The sequence below is a fragment of the Halichoerus grypus genome, chromosome 6, assembly GCF_964656455.1.
Source record: "Halichoerus grypus chromosome 6, mHalGry1.hap1.1, whole genome shotgun sequence".
NCBI lineage: Eukaryota > Metazoa > Chordata > Mammalia > Carnivora > Phocidae > Halichoerus > Halichoerus grypus.
The window spans coordinates 52,902,117-52,918,431 of record NC_135717.1 but is presented as its reverse complement, the minus strand read 5'-3'; the positions used below and the strand labels follow the sequence as shown (position 1 = coordinate 52,918,431).

The following is a 16,315-nucleotide window of genomic DNA, read 5'->3' as shown; positions in this document are numbered from 1 at the left end:
AGAATGACCAGGGTTTAAATACTGGATCTGCCATTTACTTAGCTCTGGTATCTTTTTATCCCTGATTTCCTCCCACTCTCCACTGTCCATCTGTCCACACAGGAATCGGGGAGACTAAATGGAAGGCAGGCTATCTCCAGAATGAAGAAAGCCTTGGAAATCACTGAGAACCCCCTCCTTTAGGAAGGAGACATTTCCTGCAGGTGATGCCAAAAGCCAGTGGTCCTCAACCCGGGATTCCCCAGAGGGACAGCACTGATGTCATCTGGGAACTTGGTGGAGCTGCAAATCCCCCAGAGCTGACCCAGAAGCTCTGGGGTGGGGCGCGGTGGGTTTTAACACCCCGTAGCTCCTCCTGACGCACGCTGAACTTTGGGAGCCACAGCCCCAGGGCACCTGGGAGGTAGGCAGGGCACCCCCCCGCCCTCGGAGCCAGGAAGGAGATTACCAGTAACTTGTGCCCAACGAGAACAAGGTGTGAATTCGCTCCCTCAATGAATTAGAGCAGATTCAAAGCTTTCCCTGAGATAGCATCACTGCCCTTTACCTTCTGACTGGAGAGAAGTGGGTGGCAGTCCAGAAGCGACTGGACGTGCCCAAATCTCCAGGGATGCTGTTGGAAGGCTTTATGGAGGAAGAGGGACCGGAGCTGAGTCCCGGGGGCGTTGGTCGAGGGGGTGGGGGAGAGCGGTGACAGTCACACCTGCAAAAGGGCCAGTACCAGAAGGCTGGGCATGAGAAAGGGCCGCATACACGGAGCTCATAGTCCGTTATGTTGGAAGGCAGGGAGTCTGGCAAGCGTTGCAAGTATATGTAGAGACGTGGGGGGTGAAGCTTAGAGCCAAGTGGTCAAAAACCTTGGAATTAAAATGTATACTATAGGCCATGGTTTCCCAATGTGTGTGTTTCTCATAATATTCTCTTTGCGGAATGTTAACAGATGTTCTGCGACTAAACGGGTTCTGGTACCAATTCCAGTGTGGGGAGCTTTCCCACACCCACAAGCAATTATGGGGACACCAGCTGCATTTCCTAGAATTCAGCAGTCCTGATACCATGTATCTGGGGGCCGAATCAGATCCCACAGAAGAAGAGCTCCGTCCCACAGGACTGCTCTCCGCGCCCCCCCACCCTCACTTCAGACGCCAGTCGCAGACACACGTTGTCACCCGTACTTCTGACTGCCCGGCCATATATCAGAGGGTCCCATGACTCCCTCCTCGGGTTCGATTAATTGGTTTGAGTGGCTCACAGAAGTCAGAAGCATTTTACTTACTAGATGATCAATTTATTATCTAAAAGGGTAGGACTCAGGAATAGCCAGATGGAAGGATGCACAGGGCCAGGTGGGGGGAAAGGGTGAGGAGCTTCCACGCTCTCTGGGCGCACCACTCTCCCCGAATCTCCCCATGTCCACCAATCTGGAAGCTCTCAGAATTGTCTCCTTTTGGGTTTTCACAGAGGTTTCATTACACAGGCATGACTGATTCAAACACTGGCCAATCTCCAGCTCCTCTCCCTTCACCGAAAGTGGAGGGGGGCTTCTTGGGGGGGAGGGTGGGCAGGTCTGGTTCTCCTGCCAACCAGCCCTAACCTTAGCTGGGGTCCAAAAGGCACCTCCTTAACATAACAAACGACACCTTTGTTGCTCTCATCATTGAGGAAATTCCAAGGGTTTGGGGAATTTTACGCCAGAAACAAGGCCAAATATGTATTTCTTCCTATAAACCATAGTATCATGGGACAGAACAGTTTTGCAGTCTCCTAGGCCTTACACCTTTGCACAGTCTCCCAGGTATCTTACCTGCAGGACCTCTTGAAATTGTGAATCTTGAAGAGGGAGATGGATGCGGCGTTTTCCAAACTTAGTTCCACATGGAACCCCTTTCTGGTGATGAGGGCTCCAGGTGAGAAACTCGGTTTGAAGATGCCCGGGGGTGGGTGGACCTGTTCCTGTTGTGCCCTCCTTAGGAGCTTGTTTAAGAATGCAGCCCTCCGGGCGCCTGGGTGGCTCAGATGGTTAAACGTCTGCCTTCGGCTCAGGTCATGATCTCAGGGTCCTGGGATCGAGTCCCACATCGGGCTCCCTGCTCCTTGGGAGCCTGCTTCTCCCTCTGCCTTTCTCTCTCGTTCTCTCATGAATAAATAAATAAAAAAAAAATCTTTAAGAATGCAGCCCTCCTCGGAGGTCTTGACAGGCCCTCAGAGGCAGAATCACTGCCCCAGGTGAGTGCTATGTGTAATCAAGCTTGGGAAAGACTGGTTTCCATTGTTGCAGCTGAATAAGGTGGGAGGAAGCGGAAGGAATAATGAACAAAACCCTGTGGCTTGGATACGGAGGGGCTGAGGGGGAGGGGGCCCCGAGGCGAGGAGGGGGTGCTAATGGGTAAGTGAGGATGCTGAGGGGGCACAAAGGTACAAATGGTCAGGAACAGAGTAGAGGTTGGAAAGAAAACCTCACTTTATAGTATAAACAACCTCACACTTGTGCAGGGGCTCCTGGTTTACAAAGTATCTTCCACAATACCAGCTCTGGCTTCCTTACAAATCCCATGAGGCCGGTGGTAAAATTATCTCCATCGTTCTTGATTTAAGGAAATCAAGGCTAAGCAAAGTGGACAGGTGCTGGTTTTCATTGCCCTTCCTGCCTGGGGCGGGAGCGACCACACGTCCCTCCCTGCATCCCTTTTCTGTCTAAATTAGCCAGAGTAGGTCTCCATCACTTCCAAGAAGCCTGATTTGAATCAGAAAGGTTAAGTGTGGGCATGAACTCTCCTTTCAAGATTCAACATTCAGCACATCTTCTGCCGTGCCAGGCTGTGGCATTGAAAAGTATAATGAGTTCGATTTTAGTCATATGACAATGTCAGTGATGAATATCCGAGTGGGAATTTCCAGTGGGCTTTTGGAGATGGAGGACCAGCAGAGGGGATAAAAGTCAAGGTAGAAGTGTGGATTTATGAATCAAGTCTATTGAAATCATAGGTGTTAATGAAATATCTTGTAACACAGGGCAAGTTGTGACAGCAAGGACTGGAAGTACCCTGACGATCCGAGGAGTGCAAAATAGTTTGAAAAGTCCTCCTGAAGAGCTTTGGAAAGAGAAGAACATGGCAAGAAATGTGGAAAGGCCAGACATTCGGGAAGATTCAGAGGTAGAAGTCACTGAAGTGTAGAGGCAATTTCCTAATATAGAATAGTAATATTAAGATAAAACTTCCACTCAGCAGTATGCCCTGTATGATCCCATTTTATTTTTTTTTTAAATGTGTATATTTGCATGAGTCTGAAGGATCTACATCAAAACACTTGCAGTGATTATCTCTGGATGCTGCAATTTTTTTTGTTTCCTTCTTATCTTCCACATTAAGAATTCAAAATTTTTTTCCCAGAAATAATTCATAAAACTAACCATATTAAAGTGTACAATCCAGTAGTTTTTAGTATATTCACAAAGTTGTACAACCATCACCACTACCCAATTCCAGAAACCCTACACCTGTTAGCAGTCATACCCATCACTGCTCCCTGACCCAACCTAGGCAACTGCTAATTACTTTCTGGTCTCCCTGGATTTGCCTGTTCTGGGTATTTCACATAAATGGAATCATCCACAGTGACTACACTTATTGAAGTGATCATTTCAGAATGCACGCACAGGGTGAGTCACTGTTATACACCTGAAACTAACAATGTTGTATTAAAATAATCACAAGAGGGGCACCTGGCTGGCTCAGCCGTTGGAGCATGCGACTCTGGATCTCGGGGTTGTGAGTTCAAGCCCCACATTGGGTGTAGAGATTACTTAAAAAATAAATAAATGATTTTTTAAAAAATCAGAAAAGAAAATACAATTCGCAAGTGATAAAAATAAAACTTCTAAATCAAAAATTTTTTTAAAAAATGGAATCATACAAGAGGTGTTTTTTTGTGAGACCTGGCTTCTTTGACTTAGTACAATGTATTTATGGTTTATCCCCATTGTAGCATCTACCAGTGTATCATTGCTACTTTGTGCCAGATAATATTCTATCACATTTTGCTTATCCACTCATTAGCTGATAGATACCTAAGCTGTTTCCACCTTTTGGCTATTGTGAATAATGCTGCAATGAACATCTGTGGACAAATTTTGTACAGATGTATATTGTTGATTCCCTTGGGTATATATATACCGATAGGAGTGGAGCTGCTGGTCCATATAGTAACTCTGTATTTAGCTTTTTAAGGAACGACCAGTTTTCCAAAGGGTCTGACCGTTTAACACCCCACCAGCAACACACAGGCTTACTAACACTTGTTAACATCCTTTCTTAGAACTGACACAGCACATGCATTAAGGGGGCGCAAGACCTACTTTGTCGTTTTTCCAACAAATTTAATCCTTTTTGTAATTTTTCTGCAGGTGAAATATAACTAGGAAAAGATTCTCTATAATAATAATGATACAAAGGCTGACACTTATTAGGTTCTTAATCCTGGGAGGGCTCACGTATGATCCCTCTGAATTTTGCAGAAAGCCCTGAGTTTGGAACCTACTGGAGAGATGAAGAACACGAGGTACAGGAGTGAAGTGACTTCATGAGCTTTATAACACTGCCCCACAGCCGAAATTCTTAACCATCGTTGTGACATCTAAAAACCTGCCTCTCCCTTCAGGCTGTTCATCTGAAGAACAGTTTCAATAAACCACCGTGTGTCATCTACATATTTTCCTGCTTGGAAAAAGAAAAAAAAATCCTTCTTGAGATGATTTTTCACAAGTCAGTCAGGGACAATTTATCATACTCTGAATGCTAACAAATTCTGGGGATGCAAAACCTATAGCATGTGTATAAATAATTTGACTCAGCGGCGTAGACATTAATTCAATGCTTTTTTTAAAAAAAACGAACAACCTTGTTTCCTTGAGTTGTTGATACTTCTTCTCTCCTTCTGGATTTTTTATTGGCTCATTGGCGCCAATAGGAACGGGTTCTAAAACTGATTAGCTCCGAGAAAGACTTTGTAATCAAATAAATCTAAAGTAAGGCATGCTTTCAATTTTGTTTAGAGGGGAGATTTTTTTTTTTTCTTCCAGCTCTGCTTTCTTTCCCTGAGAAAGCTTAGTATCTTTTGTGTTCTAAAACACGTCCACTTCTGTGATTTCAAAGGAGAGGAGAACAAATTCTGTTTGTAACTGGCCAATTTCAGCTCCTGAGAAAGACCGTGGAGGAAGTGGTATGTGAGTAAGATCTGAATAAAGCATATTATTAGATCTCAAAGAGAATCAATAGAATCTAATGTAGTTTTCCTTGCATCGCATCAATAAAGCAACGTTGTTAGGAAGGCATTACAATCTTGTCTTCTCTTGTTGGTTTGAAAGCTTGTCTTTTTTGTTGTGGTGGCTGATTTGCCCCTGGGTCGTCTGTCCCAAGGACTAATTTGTTTCGTTTTGTGATGCATCATCCCTGCAACCATACTGAAGGCTCAGAACACCTGGGGAGAGAAATAGATGTTATTTTTATTATCTGTGCTTTATAAATAAATTTTAACCTGGAGAGATTACATGGCCTAAGTCACACATTCAGCGGCGTGGGAAGGCTGGGGCACAGTTCTGCCCGGAGATGTAATCTGCTTACGATCAGGCTGAGTCTTGGGGATTGCAGGCTCGCCCCTTATTTCACTGCTGGCAAAATTTATTTTCTCACAGTTCCGGTGGTTAGAAATCTGACATCAAGCCGTGGGTAGGGCTGGTTCCTCCTGAGGCTGTGAGGGAAGGGTCTGTAAGAAAATACATTTCTGTTGTTTAAACCACTCATCCCATGGGGCTTGGTTAGGGCATCCCCAGCCAACTAATATTGGGGCTGTTGCTACCACTTTACTGATGATGACAGAGAGACGCCTGGTCTCCTGACAGTCAGCCCAGGGCCCCAGGATCACGCCTGTGGGGCTTTACTATACCGGAGCCCAGAAAGCACAGCCATACGAGCCATTAGGTGCTCACAAGCTCCATGTTTAGCTTAGACATGGAGTAAATCCACAGCTCCACTCTCCTCTTTGGTCAGCAATTATTTTTTTTTAAAGATTTTTATTTTTTATTTTTTTAAGATTTTATTTATTGATTTGACAGAGACAGAGAGAGAGCATAGATAGGCAGAGCAGGAGGCAGAGGGAGAGGGAGAAGCAGGCTTCTTGCTGAGCAGGGAGCCCGATGCGGGGCTCGATCCCAGGACCTCGGGATCATGACCTGAGCTGAAGGCAGACGCTTAACGACTGAGCCATCCAGGCACCCCAAAAGATTTTTATTTTTAAGTAATTTCTACACAGGGACTCAAACTCACAACCCCGAGATCAAGAGTCGCATGTTCCACGGACTAAGCCAGCCGGGCACCCCTGGTCAGCAAATCTTAATGAGAGATTTGCAATTTGGTCAGCTGGTTGGAGGTTGACTTGATATCCTACCTCTCCCTCTCCAGTTCTCTTGCCAGGAAAAGTTTCTGCTGGGAAATGTTCACTCCTGTCCAGATTCCCAGAGGCTTCCGCCCACCCAAGACCCCTCTGTTCTGACATCCAGTGCTTTTGGGCAAGAGGACCCCTCTGTTCTTGTCAAGCAGGTTGCTCTGTCCTCTGGGGAGGAGTCTTGCATCTTCACTGGGACCCCAATGCGAGTCTTTGTCTCTGGAAGTGGTGGCGTCCCACTGACGTGGGGGCTGACAAGAGTGTATCTCATGGGGCTCTAGGCAGCGGCCCTCAGAAGGTGGCCCATGCAGGAAGCCTGGTTCCTGAGAGGCTCGGTGACGGCTCCACAGGGAGATGAACACAGAGGGGACAGCGAGCCTTCAGCAGCATCCACACCAATTTAACAGCAGTGCTATGTCAGTGGAATCTAAGAATAAAAAAAGAAATGAGCTCGTATTTCATGTCTTTTTTATGCAATAATGTCATCTTTCTCATCACACATCATGCCCTACTGCAAATAAGAAAACTTCGCCAAGGGTAGTTGGAGAAGCTCAGCCCAGAGCTCAGCATGACCGACGGAGGAGGCACAAAGATCATCATAGAGAAGCACAGAGACCAGGGGTTAAAGACCCACGCCTGACCCTTCACTTTGATGGTACTTGGAGGCGGGGCCTTTGGGAGGAAATGAGGTTTAGATGAAGTCGTGAGGGTGGGGGTTCCCATGATGGGATTAGCGTCCCTAGGGAAGGAAAAGAGACCAGAGCTCTTGCGGTCTCGGCCACAGGAGGACACAGGAAGGAGGTGGCCGTCTGCCAGCCGGGGAGATCCTCAGCAGGAACTGCATCGGCCGGCACCTGCTTGACCTGACGCTTCCAGGCTCTAGGACCGTGAGCGGTCAACGTCTGTGTTGTTTAACCAGCCAGTCTCTGGGGTCTGCTGTGCCAGCCCGGACAGACCGAGACCCAGGCTCCGCCACTGACAAAGCAAGGAGCCGTGGCTTCCCCGGGGTCTTTATCAAACTTGGCCTGGGTTCCCATGCCCTGGCATGACCAAGCCAATTCCCCGGGACACAAACCTGCCCGTACAGGTGCTCTGTTGGAAGGCGGGTCCCAGGGGCGCCTGGGGGACTCAGTCGTTAAGCGTCAGCCTTCGGCTCAGGTCATGATCTCAGGTCCTGGGATCGAGCCCCATGTCGGGCTCCCTGCTCAGCAGGGAGTCTGCTTCTTCCTCTCCCTCTGCTGCTCCCCCTGCTTGTGCTCTCTCTCTCTCTCTGTCAAATAAATAAATAAAATCTTAAAAAAAAAAAAAAATGAAGGCAGGTCCCAGGGCACATCACACCCCAGTCCCTTCCTATTGCCTGATGGGGCGGCCACCCCACAGGTTTCTAAAGGAAGGGCTGGTGGCCGGCGATGCCTTCCCTCCCACAAAGCTGGTCCCACCTCGAGGCAAGGCTTCCTTTGGGAAGCTCATCTACTCCTTCCTTAGCAACTTAAAGCTTCCTTTAAACTCCACACAGCAAGTTTTCTCCTCTTCAATGTGAATGGTAAGTTCCATTTTTCTACATTTGTAAAATAAATCTGTATCCAGAAAAATGGCATTTGTATATAATACAATCTGCACAAGACTTACTTTTCTCGTTGTTTAAAAAAAAAAGGTCCAGATGCTCTCACGTTGACGAACAGCATCCCAAGCCTTCACAAGCCTAGTCCTGCAGCTTCGGTCATTCGTTTCTCAATTATCTTGGGAGAAGTAGGTCAGAGATGGAAGCAGGCCCAGGAGGCAGGGAGGTGTGGGAGAAGGACCCCGGGAAATGGCTCTGCCATGGACTAGAGTGACCTTGGGCAAGTGTACGAGCCGCCTGGCACCTGGCACCCCACAGGGCTGGGAGAACTGTGACCCCGTGTTTCTTGATGTGTGGTGTTCCACAGCGGCCCCTCCTGTCCCTTAGATGACAGACGCGCCGCCACATGGCCTGGACCGAGCCTCCTCCTCGGCCACCTTCCCTCTCCAGGCCGGCCTGAAAATGGGATAGCAGCCGAGGAGAAGGAGCAGAGAAGAGAAGCCAGGGGAACGGTGGCTTCGGGCTCCTGGAGTTTGCTAGATCTTGTCTTTGTTACTACTCCTGGGCATGAAGCTGAGTTCCTGGCCACTTCTCTTTCCTGCTCAGCAAGTAACTGCTTTCCGTCAGCCTCCTGCTACTCCCCTCCCAGAGAGCCCTGCTTCCTTCCTGCCCTGCCAGGGGCTGCAGCGGGCTCAGCCCCCTCCCCTGCATCCCTGCACACCCCTCCGTCGGCCCTGGTTCTCCTGGCCCCGGCAGGTGACACAGCGTCGATATTTACACAGCATTCACGGCAGACAAAGCATGATCTTCCGGCACTAACAGGACTGCTGATTCACTGGCTTCTGAACAAAAACCACCAGATCGGGGGGCGGGGGGCCTGAATGTAACCCCCCCCACCTCCCCTGTCTGCCCAGGGCCACTGTAATCGGAAGGGCTGCCTGCGGAGGGCGGTGAGGGGGTGTCAGGTGCTTGATGTAAACATGCGTGACCTCCTGGGAGCCTGGCCAACCCGGTGCGGTGGGTGATGGTTCCGTTTTGATGCACATGGGAAGTGAGGCTCGCTGAGATACCTGGGTGCTAAGGTGATGTCCTGGTGTGCCAACCGGTCTTAAAAAGAAACTCGGTCACGTGCTGACTCAGAGCCAATGCAGAGCTGGTAAGAGGCAGACCCTGTGTGGTGCTAAGGCCCCTCTCCTCCGCCGGGCATCCCCGCTCTGGTCCCCTCCCCACCCTCAGCGGTGTGGGCTCTAGGATGCCCGAGCAGTTAGGGAAGGTGGCGACCTGGAATCTGGTGGGGAGGGCCGCCGCCTCGGAAGGGGAGGGGACAGACCATGAGAACCTGGGGTAGTTCTGTCCCCTGGGAAGTGTGATGGGGTGGTAGTTTGCACTGGGTAGGTTTGGCCCAGTAATTTGCGTCTGGATACTTAGTGGGGGTGAGGACAGTGACTCGTCGGTCCTGCTCCAGATGCCGTGAAGGATCACTGAGCCCCTTCAGCTAGCTCCTTCTTTTGCATGCGCTCCCTCACTGTCTTGCCAATGGCCCAGAGGATAAGATCCAGCGCTTCTGGGGTCCGCTGCCTGCTTTTAGGCTGCTGGAGGAGCAAGGCATTCAGAAACCCGTGACCAGGCCTCTCTGTGCTCGGGGCTTTTAATCTCCTTAATTGAAATTGATTGGCCTCTTGGGAGGTAGCTCTGCATCGGCCCTGAGCTTCAGCATGTGATCAACTTTTGCTTCTTTCTTTTAAAAGACCAATTGACACAGCAGGGCATCTAATCTTATCCCTGAATCCCGGGCCCCCTTCCAGATGAGAAGCAGAACCAGAAACAAGCACACTTACAAAAACAGCTCAGGAAATAAAAGCGCCTGATAAAAATAAGGGGAGAATATTCTTGTCCCATTGTGGCTTCGCATGCTACAAAAGGCCAGTCAAAACCCCATTACCAAGGAAAGATGTAATCACATGGGGAAGGAGCCATGGGAGTGGGGGGGCGGGTGCGCCTTCTGAAACTCACAAGACCAACAGACTGGGCTAGAGCATCTCTAAGAACCAGCTGCAAAATAGATAAAACGGGAAGAAAAATGTAAGCCCCTCTTCAGTTAAAAGAAAACCAGACATTGAGAGAATTGTTTGAGCATCCAGATCTGCGTTCATCCAGATGGACCAGAGTCACCCCAAAGTGGCTGCAGCTGGTTGACAAACTGGTCTGGCAGGTCGTATCTCTTGGTAAAGCCTCTGATCGGGGCCTCTTACTTACCAGACTGATCGCATATCCTGGGAATAACCTTCTGGGGGCTCTCCTGTGCCTCCTGGGGGTCATTTCACCAACTGGACACGGGGCTTCAAAGCAGCTATGTTGGGGAGGCTCGGACCACTTCACGAGGTCCAAGCCTGGGCTCTGTCCCAGCAATAGTGGCGTGGATTAGCACCAGGACGCAAGGAGTACCCTGGAGGCAAGGCAGCACGGCAGTGACAAGTAATCATTATGAGCGACAAACTCATTCTAAGAACATCTTGCTGCCTCGCCTTCTAAAGATCAAGTTGGGGGCGCCTGGGTGGCTCAGTTGGTTGAGTGTCGTACTCTTGCTTTCAGCTCAGGTTATAATCTCATGGCTTGTGGGATCGAGCCCCGCCTGGGGCTCCGTGCTCGCCGGGGAGTCTGCTTGAAGATTCTCTCCCTCTGCCACTCCCCCAACTCACATGCATGCTCTCTCTCTCTGTCTCTCAAATAAATAAATCAATCTTTTTTTAAAAAGATTGATTTATTTATTTATTTGACAGAGAGAGAAAGAACACAAGCAGGGGGAGCTGCCGGCAGAGGGAGAGGGAGAAGCAGGCTCCCTGTTGAGCAGGGAGCCCGACGCGGGACTCGATCCCAGGACCCTGGGATCAGGACCCAAGCCGAAGGCAGACATTTAACCGACTGAGCCACCCAGGCACCCAATAAATTAATAAGTCTTTAAAAAAATGAAGATCAAGTTGAAGGGGATTAAGATATATATACCACCCCAATATATGCTACCTTGGCATAAGGATTATTTTAAGCTGAAGGCATCTGGGAATCAACAAAATGCAGGAAAAATTCTCCTCCCTCCTCTTTTTTGCCTAAAAGCAGGACATAAATTTCCTTTTGTGAAGGTATCCCCATCTCCCATACTAGGAAGAGAGTAACTCTTATTACCAAGAGAGTCATCACGGAGATGAGCCTGCATTAACAGACCTTACTAAAAAAAACCCTTCATTTTCCCATACATATCCTCATCACTTCACAGTGTATGGCCCCTTAAAGCCCAAATCTCCTTTCCTTTGATAAAGATGGCATATAAGCCCCCAAAATAGTCTAACCACCTCTTTTCTGTGAACTCCTGTGCAAGAAAAATGTTAATAAAATTTGTATTCCTTTTCTCCTGTTTGTTTGTCTTTTGTTGGTTAAATTTGCAGGCCCCCAGGCACTGAACCTAAGAGGGCAGAAGAAAAGTTTTTCCTCCCCAACAATATCAAGACATCCAGATCGAAAAAGCAGAGATCTAGCTTGTTTGCTGGAGAAGCTCCATTTTCAAATAAATTCAAGTTGAGAGGGGTTCTTTGTCTCTACCTTCCCTAGCAGCAGGAATGTGATTTAAGGATGAAGGAGAGGGTGAGCTCTATAAAAATGAAAGATGTATCTGTCCCAGTCATCACGGAGCTAGTGTCTAAGGGTGCTTAACACATGGCAGGCATGCAACATATCAATGGATGAATGGATATCGGATGAAATATCCAAAATACGATTGGAGCAAATGCATAGTGTAGAAGGTAAAACTGCAGTTTGTTTAATACGGGCTCCCATAAAGTAATACCAAGACAACCTGTTGATAAGGCACAGCTCTTGGCATGAAGAGAGGTCACTTCTTGGCTGTTTTTTTTTTTTAACACTTTATTTTTAAGTAATCTCTACACCCAAAGTGGGGCTCAAACTTACAACCCCAAGATCAAGAGTCACACACTCCACCGGCTGAGCCAGGCAGGTGTTTTCTTCTTAGCAGTTTTAATAGTGTCTCCAAGTGGGGCTCACTGGTGAAGTCCGGACATTCATCATTTATGGTGGGTGTTTCGGTGTGGAGTGGATTAGGATTGACTAAGGCTCATGATATAAAAGTTCAGGATTGTGGGCACAGCAAGGTGAGTTAATAGTCATTTACTGCTATCTTTTGAAGTTAAGCAGTTTCAAGTGGGTTTGGGTAAGTTCCTAAAACAATAGCTATTTGCAACTTTTATCTTTGGCAAGTGTTTCTGTAATAATAAAATTATATTGGTAAAGACAGTGGAATTAAGTCACGTTTTTAGTGAGCAGCCACATCGCTGTAGACATATGTGAGCTAAGTGGGAGTTGGTGGTTTCAGTCCTCAAGCTAAAGAGCTTACATTAACCATTCTCCTTCTCGAGCACGACATAAACAGACAAGTAGACCATGTTTGTCCACAGGCCCTAGGATAGGTGTGGTGGCTAATTTCTGGCTATAGTGGGCTGATAACATATTGAACCACCCAAGGTGGAGAGGTAATTCGGGTATGTCTTAGACTGTGATATCCTCTGAAAATAGCCCTGAGAGAGGACCAGGTGCATAACTTGAAGAGCCCAGTGCAAAATGAAAATGCAGGGCCTCTTGTTCAAAAACTAAGAATGTCAAAGAGTTTGGCAGTTCCTCAAAAAGCTAAACACAGAATTTCCATGACCCAGCAATACTATTCCTGGGTGTCTACCCAAAGAATCGAAAACAGGGACTCGAACACATTATTTGCACACCCATGCTCAATGTGGCATTATTCACAATAGCCTAAAGGTGGAAACAACCTAAGTGTCTGTCAAAAGAGGAATGGATAAACAAAATATGGTCTATACATACAATGCAATATTATTCATCCATAAAAAGTAATAAAGTTATTTTTTTAAGATTTTTTATTTTTATGTAATCTCTACCCCCAATGTGGGGCTCGAACTCACATCCCCAAGATCAAGAGTCACAGGCTCTACTGACTGAGGCAGCCAGGAGCCCCAAAAGGAATTAAGTTCTGACACATGCTATAACATTGATAAACCCTTAAAACATTATACTAAGAGAAATAAACCCAACACAAAAGGACAAATATTGTATGATTCCACTTACATGAAATATCCAAAACAGGCAAATTCATAGAGACAGAAACTGCATTAGAGGTAATCAGGGGCTGAGGGGAGGAGGGGAGCCGGGAATGAAGGCTTACTGCCTAATGGCTTTAGAGTGGGTATTTGGGATGAAGAAAAAGTTTTGACAACAGAGAGTGGTGATAGTTGCACAATATTGTGAATGTAATTAATGCCATTGAACTGTACACTTTAAAATGGCAAATTTTAGGGGCACCTGGCTGGCTCAGTCAGTTGAGCGTCCAACTCTTGATTTCAGCTAAGGTCATGATCTCAGGGTCCTGAGAATGAGTCCTGCACTGGGCTCCACACTGAGCGTGGAGCCTGCTTAAGATTCTGTCTTTCCCTCTGCCTCTCCCCACCCCAGCTCGCATGTACTCTCTGTCTCTAAAAAAAAAAAACAAATTTTACTACCCAAATGTCCATCGTTAGACGAATGGATAAAGATATGGTATACACACACACACACACACACACACACACACAATGGAGTATTACTCAACCATGAAAGAATGAAATCTTGCCATTTGTGACAACACGGATGGAGCTAAGTATTATGCTAAGTGAAATAATACTGTATGATTTCACTCATATGTGGAATTTTAAAACCAAAACAGATGAACAAAATAAAAAAGAGACAAACAAAAAACCGGACCCTTACCTATAGAGAACAAATTGGTGGTTGCCAGGGATGGGGGATGGGTGAAATAGATGATGGGGATGAAGGAGCGCGCTTGTTGTGATGGGCACTGGGTGATGTATGGAAGGGTTGAATCACTGTATTATACACCTGAAACTAACATAAACATTGTATGTTAATTATACTGGAATTTTTAAAAGTGGCAAATTTTATGATACGTTTTATTTTTAATTATGGTACAACCCTGTTATATATATTTTACCACAATAGAAAATTTATTGGGGCACCTGGCTGGCTCAGTTGGGGGAGCGTGCAACTCGTGATCTTGGGGTCATGAGTTCAAGACTCACATTGGGGGTAGAGAGAACTCAAAAATAAAATCTTAAAAAAATATATACATATATATACTAAATAAGAAAAAATAAGAATTTCAACACGGCAGCAATGGAGCATTAATCAAGGGCAGGTCCCTTCTGTGCCTGGGGTTCTACGTGAAGCTGGCCCTGCCCCTAAGAGGAGAGAGACCCTCAGATTTCGGGGGCATGTCACATTCTAGAGACTAAGGGCCTACATCTGGGCCACTGGAAACCTAACAAAAGACAGACGCCTTGCCACCTTTGCCACACATACCTTAGATTACAAGCCCTTGGTCTGGGGTTTCCTGAGCAGAAAGAATGCCCTTCTTTTGAGCCAAACCAAACCTGGGCACTAACAAGGTGAACCTTCTGAGCCCTGCAGCCATCTCTTGTAATACCTGCTCGACAGGAGGGTGGGGACTCTGCTTCCTGGCAGGGGACAGACCTCAAACAAGACATTTCACATTGAAGTCCTACATAGTTCTCTGGCTCTGCCCCCACCTGCCACCATAGGGTAACTCGGTCACCACAAGACCTCTCACATCTGGGGATTTCTGTGCCCTCTCACAGCCAGGCGGCATGCCCTACCTTCTCCAACTACAAGGAGAGGTGCTATCCCAACCCCCAGCAAGGGGCCTCACCCTCGTCCTGCCTCCTGTTCACGTGTCGGTGGTCAAGCAGGGGCTGCTCGGCAACACCCCGGGACAACGATGCCGCCCACCTGCTGGTACGCCTTCTCCCTCCAGGAACAAGAACCCTGGATCATCACCACCTCCCCCCGTCCCATGTTGGGCCCCTGTGTAGGTTTCCAAGCACCCTAAATTCCTTGAGGAATCAAGGGGATGATGGGTGGCCTTGCTGTGTTAAACACTGCCCTTCGGGGGCGCCTGGGTGGCTCAGTCGGTTAAGCAACTGACTTTTGATTCTGGCTCAGGGTCGTGAGATCGAGCCCCCCGCCAGGCTCTGCACTCAGTGCCAAGTCGGCTTGGCCCTCTCCCTCCCCCTCTGCCCTCCCCTCGCTCTCCCTCTCTCTCTCTCTAAAAATGAATAAAGAAAATCTTAAAATAAATAAATACTGCCCTTCAGGGTTGGGGGTAGGGCTAGGATCTGCCCCACCAGACCCACAGGCAACCCCAGATGAGGCCTGAATCCTGGAGATTTAAAGTTTGGTCAGCAACTCTCAACATACTAGAGGTGTAGGGCCCACGGGTGTCACAGCAGGGAAAAATCAATATATTTCGAGTCCTCTTCTCCTTCTCCTCTGAGAGGATACCTAAGATTTAGCATCAGAGGGATGAACCTGGTTGGGAGACTGGAGCATAAAACTACACCACATTCCACTACATTTGTTGGGGATTTTAATGTCAAACCCCTCTTCTCTCAACCATATATCAAACAGAGCTGCTTTTTCTAATATATATATTTTTTTTAAATCAAAAGACACTACCTTTGGAAAATGTTTTCTTAATAATTTACTTTTTTTAAGATTTTATTCATTTATCTGTCAGAGAGAGAAAAAGAGAGAGAGAGCACAAGCAGGAGGAGGGGCAAAGGGAGAAGCAGACTTCCTGCTGAGTGGGGAGCCCGATGCGGGGCTCGATCCCAGGACCCTGGGAATCATGACCTGAGCCGAAGGCAGACGCTTAACCGACTGAGCCACCCAGGTGTCCCTGGAAAATGTTCTGAAATAGCTCCCCCAATAGAGGGGGGTCCTCCACTGCCATACCCTGCTTTCATATCCCCACCCCACTGCCATTCACAAGAGCCTTCCTTCAAAAAAAAATGTACCCTTAATAAATAATAATAAGAGCTCCCAAGCACTGAGCACGTTTCACATGCCTGGCAAGCTCACATGATCTCATTTGATCCTCACAACAACCCTAATAGAGAAATATTATTATTATCCTTTCCCAATGAGGCACATGTTCAGGGAAATGAAGCGACTTCCCCAAAGTCACAGAGCTTGTTAGAGGGGGGCCCAGATGCTTATTTCTCCACACACTGTCAGGGTCCACACCCCGTTTTCTCTTTTTAAAAGATTTTATTTATTTATTTGACAGAGGAGAGAGAGAGAGCACAAGCAGGGGGAGTGGGAGAGGGAGAAGCAGGCGCCCCACTGAGCAAGGAGCCCAATGTGGGGCTCGATCCTAGGACC

The 16,315-nt window shown here is 47.5% G+C and overlaps 1 long non-coding RNA gene across 4 annotated transcripts in view; it reads right to left on the bottom strand.

The window, feature by feature from the left end:
• Positions 1–2,116: 2,116 nt before the first annotated feature.
• LOC118528356 (uncharacterized) overlaps positions 2,117–16,315 on the bottom strand; it is a 76,742-nt gene continuing 62,543 nt past the window's right edge. For 3 of the 4 annotated variants that reach the window (XR_013448995.1, XR_013448996.1, XR_013448997.1), the window contains 6 exons: positions 13,826–13,960; positions 10,259–10,448; positions 7,517–7,711; positions 6,445–6,868; positions 5,622–5,763; positions 2,117–5,478 (listed from right to left, as the gene is read on the bottom strand). This is a non-coding gene — a long non-coding RNA (uncharacterized LOC118528356). Of the gene's footprint in view, positions 5,479–5,621; positions 5,764–6,444; positions 6,869–7,516; positions 7,712–8,070; positions 10,449–13,825; positions 13,961–16,315 lie in introns of all 4 variants that reach the window. The other variant, XR_004913589.2, reaches the window with a different exon arrangement.